This window comes from Leptonychotes weddellii, chromosome 3 (assembly GCF_054177405.1).
Source record: "Leptonychotes weddellii isolate Sample4059 chromosome 3, ASM5417740v2, whole genome shotgun sequence".
In the NCBI taxonomy this organism is placed as follows: Eukaryota; Metazoa; Chordata; class Mammalia; order Carnivora; family Phocidae; genus Leptonychotes; species Leptonychotes weddellii.
In genome coordinates this window covers 110,302,174-110,308,995 of record NC_138371.1, presented here as the reverse complement: position 1 = coordinate 110,308,995, position 6,822 = coordinate 110,302,174, and the positions used below count along the sequence as shown (strand labels likewise).

At 47.1% G+C, this 6,822-nt stretch overlaps 1 long non-coding RNA gene across 1 annotated transcript in view; it reads left to right on the top strand.

Annotated features, from left to right (window-relative positions):
* Positions 1–5,951: 5,951 nt before the first annotated feature.
* Positions 5,952–6,822, top strand: part of LOC115943451 (uncharacterized) — a 45,694-nt gene continuing 44,823 nt past the window's right edge. The window contains exon 1 of the long non-coding RNA XR_014143689.1: positions 5,952–6,242. This is a non-coding gene — a long non-coding RNA (uncharacterized LOC115943451). The remainder of the gene's footprint in view (positions 6,243–6,822) is intronic.

Genomic DNA, 6,822 nt, shown 5'->3' with positions numbered 1-6,822 from the left:
TATATTCTAACAAAGATGTACATCATAAGAAAGACCCTTCTGCTCGAGGGTAGGCACACCGTCTCTGTGGTGAAGAAAAAGCACTTTCTACTGTAACATAGTCATGCATACAGCTGGCTTCAAAGGTCTCCCGAAAATCTGGCAGAGATCTGATTTCATTCTCTATCAGCTAACCAATAGTCAAATCCTCTAAACCCAAGGGCTGTACTTTTCAATGCTAATGGACGCCAGGCATGTCACTGTCTCTTCCAGAGGGGCCATGTTTTGTCAAGGTGTTTATAATTCTTCCCATCTGGCCCAGGGCAGACTGTCCCTAGGATAGAAAAGCTGTATTAATCAGGATTCTTGGATGTAAGTGACAGACACCCAACACAAATGGCTTTGGCAAAAAGGAGCATCTCTCTGGCTCTTCTCCAGATGGGCAACCTCAGTGAGCACTGGAATGGGGACTTGGGCACTATTAGCACTCACTTCATCCCTCCCCTTAGACTTCCCTGTGTCCACTTCTCTCAGGCTGGCTAATTCCAGACCGCTGCAACTGTGCCTGCTGTTGGTACCTAGTTGACACCTGTCCAGGTCTGCTGTCAGGGAGGAAAGAGACTTCTCTTTTTTCCAATTCCCAAAGGACTTGGGATGGCTTCTAAGGTGACCTCAGTTCATGTCACCTACCCACATGCTGTGGGTCTTCACTGTAGCCAGGAAATAATTGACTTGGATCAGCAGGCTCCCACCTCCCCAAAAATTTCTATGCTGACAGTGATGGGGTTCTGTGAACTGGTTGTCCCTATTGAAGATGCAAGAGTGGGGGAGGTTGGGAGGGACAAGAGCAGAATCTCCCAGAAAGGGGGATAGTGCTGGTTCCAGAAGAACAAAAAGGAGCTGGTCAGGTAACAGTAGAGGTCTTCTGAAGAATGCAGTGGTAACTATGTTCTTTCCCTCCCCACCTGGACCCCCAGGGAACTGGGAGAGTGATGGCTTAACCACTCAGTCCTTGCAGGGCCAACAACTGACAGCCTTCTCCTGCAAAGTTTCTCGTTGTAAGAACACTCCTTTATTATGGAAAATGAAATGCTCCAATTCAGCGTTTTGCATGACCCCACAAATCAGTCTAGCCGTTGAAGTTAATAGTAACGTTCTCTGGGCATTCATTATGATACCAGCTAGGGTACTAAACGCTTTCCATGAATATCGCCATTCATTCATCACCAGCACCATAATCCTTGTTTCAGGAATGAGAGAGCGAAACTTGGAGCAAATGAAGTAATTTGCCTAACTATATGTAGCTTAGCAGTTGCAAAGCCAGGATCTGAAGCCATGTTCTCTGACTCCAGAGCCTACATGCTTAACCAATCCAGGATACAGTCTTGAAACATTAGAAAATGAAACAGCTCTGTTTCCTTGATCTGCTTAATAATAACTATTATTAAGTGAATATTTTCTATATGTAGACCTATACCAGGTGCTTTACATATATATGTGTATATAAATATACTTTATTATATTATATATAAATGTAGATAATATACAGTTGATCCTTCAACAACACAGGTTTGAATAGTGTAGGTCCACATATTTTTACGGTACGACACTGTAAATGTACGTTCTGTTCTTTACGATTTTCTTAATAACTTTTTTTCTAGCTTACTTTATTATAGGAATGTAGTATATAATACATATGACATACAAAATATATGTTAATTGACTATTTATGTAACCTGTAAGACTTCCAGTCAATTGTAGGCTATTAGTAGTTAAGTTTTTGGGGAGTCAAAAGTTATACACAGATTTTTAACTGCCTGGGGGTGTGGTGGGGTATGGGGAGGAGGGAATTTAGTGGCCTAGCCCCTATTTTGTTCAAGGGTCAACTGGGTAGTCTAATTATATATATAATATATAGTTTTATATATAATATGTAGTAGTTATATAAATGTATTTTATATACACACTATACATAATATTTAGATATAAATACTACATATACTACAGTTTTAGGTTTACAATAATATTGAGGGGTATATACGGAAAGTTTCCATATACTCCCTTTCCCCCACTCAGCTTCCCATATTATTAACTTCTTGAATTAGTGTAGTACCTTTGCGACAGTTGATGAGACAATATTGAAACTTATTATTACCTAAATTTTATAGTTTTTCTAAAATATTTTATTTATTTATTAATATGAGAGAGAGAGAGAGAGAGGCAGAGGGAGAAGCAGGCTCCAGGCAGAGCAGGGAGCCCGATGTGGGATTGATCCCAGGACCCCAGGATCACGACCTGAGCTGATGCTTAACCCACTTAACCTGGGCAGATGCTTAACCCGGGCAGATGCTTAACCCACTGAGCCACCCAGGTGCCCAATTCTATAGTTTATATTAAGGTTGACTCTTTGTGTCATCCACTCTATGGGTTTGGACAAATGTATAAGGACACGTATCCACCATTACAGTATCATCTGAAGTAGTTTCACTGCCCTAAAAATACCCTGTGCTCCATCTATTCATCCCTCCCTTCCCTTCCCCCCCATAAGGCCTTGGTAACTACTGATCTTTTTATTTCTCTATAATTTTGCTTTTTTCCAGAAGTTTGAATCATATAGTGTGTTGCTTCTTCAAACTGACTTCTTTCACTTAGCGATATACATGTAACATTCCTCTATGTCTTTTCATGGCTTGATAGCTCCTTTCTTTTTATCAAGAAATGGTTGACTGGATGTACCGTGGTTTATTTGTTCAGTCACTTACTGAAGGACATCTTGGTTGCTTCCAAGTTTTGGCAATTATGAATAAAGCTGCTGTAAACATTCATATATAAATTTTTGTGTGGACAGAACTCATTTGGGTAAATACCAAGGAATGCAGTTGCTGGTCTGTATGGTAGGACTATGTTTTGTTTTGTGAGAAATTGCTGAAGTGTTTTCCAAAGTAGCTGTACCATTCATTTTGCATTCCCACCATCAATGAATGAGAGTTCTAGTTGTTCCATATCCTTGCCAGCATTTGGTGGTATGGGTGTTTGGGGTTTTAGCTATTCAGTGGGTATGCAGTGGTATTTCATTGTTTTAATTTACAGTTCTCTAACAACATATGATGTTGAATATCTTTTCATATGCTTATTTGCCATCTGTATATCTTCTTTGATGAGGTGTCTGTTCAAGTCTTTTGCCCATTTAAAAAATTGGGTTGTTTTCTCGTTGTTGGGTTTTAAGAGTTCTTTGTATATTTGGGGTACCAGTATTTTATCAGGTATGTGTTTTGCAAAGATTTTCTCCCAGTCCATGACTTGTCTCTTCATTCTCTTAACAGTGTCTTTTATAGAGCAGAGGGTTTTAATGTTAATGAAGTCCAATTTAATCAATTTTTTCTTTTGTGGATTGTGCTTTTGGCGTTGTATTGAAAAAGTCATCACTAAACCTAAAGATCACTTAGGTTTTCTCCTCTATTATCTTGCAGCATTTTTTCATTTTGCATTTTACACTTAGGCCTATGATTTATTTTGAGTTAACTTTTGTGATTTTTTTTTTTTTTTGCATGTGAATGTCAAGTTGTTCCAGCACCATTGGTTGAAGAGACTATCCTTTCTCCGTTGAATTGCTTTTGCTCCTTTGTCAACGATCAGTTGGCTATTTTGTGGATCTATTTCTGGGGTCTCTTTTTCTGTTCCATATTTACACATATTTTTCTTTTTTTCTTCAGCTTTACTGACTACATATTTTTCATTGTCACCATGAAGTTATGCCTATCTAGCAGGTAGTTAACTCGCTATTTTGCAGATGAGGAAACTGAGGCCGAGAGAGGAGAGACACAATTACCTAGGCCAGGAGTAGAGGTAGAGTTGAAAATCACATCTGTCTGACTCTGATTCTTTGCCTGTTTGTACCCCCCATGCTGCCTGTTGGTGCTAGGCTGGGACTTGGTCTGTCAAGCTTAACCTTAGAAGGTGCTTTCCAGGGCCTAAATGCTAGCATCTCCTTTCCTTACTGGTCTTTGACATCATGGCTCATTTGCTCCTTGATTCTAATCAAGGTTGCCTGTCACTCACAGTCCCTCTGGACCTGCCATGCAAATAAATCCTAATCTGCCTGAAATTTAGCTTTACTTAAAACATTCAACCAGTTTTTTTTAAAGCTTTTCCCCTAACTTTTTGCTGAGACTTTGAGCATAATCATTTTTTTCCCTGGCTCACACTGAATCCTTTTTGCCAGGAAGTTGTTTGCTTATGCACCTTATCACTGAGGTTCTCCTAATGTCTTCCTGAAGACAAAACCTGCTGGGTTGGATTGCTAAACTGCACACAGTGCTAAAAGTCCCCTTGGTTAAGTTCTCCCCATACACCCATCAGGGCCTGGAGCACTTGCTCTCGGAATTTACACATTAACTCTATGTTCCCTCTCTGTGTTGCCCAAACAGGGCATTTCTACAACCCACTAAATTCTATTTTACTGCCAAGAGTCTTTAAAAAAAAAAAATCCCACAATCATATTTCAAACACTAAGGGATAGACTTCTGATAAGAATATAAGGTTTTTTAAAAAAAGAATATAAGGTTTATACACTCCCAAACAGAGATGAAATAGCTTGCAGAAGATCACACAGCAAATGAAATGGTAGAATTCAGATTCTAATCCAGATCTGGTGCAAAAGCAAAGAGGAGGTCCTTGAATCACAGCAGGCTTCCTTCTGTGGGAAGGGGGACATCCTTTTGATGGCTTTGTCAGCAAGTGAAGGGGGCTGTGTGGGATTCAGGAAAAGCTCCAGCACAGGAGACCTTCATAATGCAACTCCAGGGCATCATTTCATCACTGCACAATTGAAACCGAAATTTGTTTTAAAACAGCACATACCTAGCTGCTTATTATGACACCAAACTGTTCATTTTGACAGTGTTCAAAGTGCTTTCCCAATATTAGCTCATTTCTGTGTGTTCCTTAAAACCTTTCTAAAACTAACACCATGCAGTTATGTATTTTAGAAACTGCTAGTGTAGTTCCAAGACGGTTTCATATCCAGTGGCTGACAGTGAGCCTCCATTACTGACCAAGGACCTTGCGTGTATGTGGTTGTGTGTTGGGGGGCGGCGGTTGGAAGGTGTGGAGAGGATTCAGAGGCCACGAACACTCCGCTATTATTTCTCTGTGCTTTTGTTTTGTTTTGTTTTGTTGTTTGTTTTTAACAAAGTTAGAAGGAGGCTGGCAGGATTAATCTATGACCCGCTCACGTCTCCCGTGGCACAGATTACTGGATCTCTAGGTTGTGGTTCTTGTGTGGGTTTTTGCAGCAAAGAGAGACAATAAAGAGGGAGCTTGTGAGGTGAGCACTGTGGGATTCGGTTCTAAAGTTTTTGCCATCTAGGGGAAAGTAACTCTGGAAGTAAGCCGCTTTGACTAGCCAGCCGGTCAGATGTGCTTGTGACACAGGCCGATTCAGGCTTCAGGGCCCTTCCTGACAAGGGAGGGGCAAGAATAAGTTATTTATTAAAAACAAAGGAATAGCAATAATAATCTAATGACAAAGAAATGGAGATTTACTAAAAAAAAAAACCAAACCAAACAAACAACCCTTGAAGTGCCTCCCAGATGTTTTCTCTCTGGAAACGGAACCCTGGTGGCGAGTTCGGTTTCAGCTCGCTGGGGCCCGCCGCTCTGGGTAGCGCTGCCCAGCCTGAGGCACTAGCCCTGGCCCGCACGGCCCCGGCTGTCAGAGGACCGGAGGATGCAGTCGCGCCGCCGGCTCCTATTGGCGGAAAAATGGCAACAAGCGGGCGGGGCGGCAGCGAAGGCGCCAGGAGCAGCCGCTCCCCCGCCCGCCGGGGGAACCCCAGGTCTGGGTGCTGGGCGCGAAGACGCCCCGCCCCGCCCCGCCCCGGCCACCTCCTCGGGCCCTGCCGCCGCCGCCGCGCCGCGCTCCCATTGGTGCCCGGCGGTGACGTGCGCGAGCGGGCCGGGGCTGCCAGGGCCGCGGGGCGGGCGCGAGGGGCGGGGGCGGGGGCCGGGCGCGCGGCTGATGAAACCCGGCGCCCGGGTCCGCCCGCCCTCTACGCTCCATTCAGTCGGCGCGGGCAGGTGTGAGCCGCAGGTCAACTGCCGGGCGGGGTGCGAGGCCAGCCGGCATCCGCTAACCGCAGCTCCCGCTCCAGCTCTCTGCGCGCCGCGCCTCCGTCCGAGCGGCCGTCCTTCCAGTCGCGCGTGCCTGAGCCCCTCGGCGGACTAGCCCGCATCCTGCCACCGGCCGCCCGCCCGCCGCCTCGGTGAGTGCCCGGCCCCCGCCGGCGCCGGGGCAGCTGCCCCGGTCCGGGTCACCTTGGAGGGGCCCCCGGAGGCGCGTGGGGCCGCGGGAGGGCGGCGCGGGGAGCGGCGAGGGTCCGGCGCCGGGGGCGCTGGCATCCTCCGGGGTGGGCGAGGGCAGGGCGGGCGCGGGGCTGTGCGCGCGGGGCCGGTGCCCATGCGGCTGTCTCCTCCACCGGAGTCCATTTTGGTTCCCTGAAGACGCGGCGTGGTGCATGATGCAACACCGAGTGAGTAAGCGTGGACGACCTGGCGCCGCCGTGATGCCGGCCGCGCGCGCGCCCGCCAGCGACCCAGCGCCGGGACCCTTGGGGTGGTCGGGGTGGGCGGGGGGCGGGAGCGGCAGTGGGCACGCGGGCCGGGCCGGGAGGCATCCGGAGGCCTGCCTTTACATGGCGCGGAGCGGAGCACCCCGCCCCGCCACGAGGTCCGCGATGTGTCATCGCCGTGGTGGGAGCCCGCCCTGCCGCCGCGGGGGTGGTCCCGCGGCAGGTGGCCGGCCTGCGGACAGCGGCGCACCCCCGCAACCTGCTAGCGGCGCCC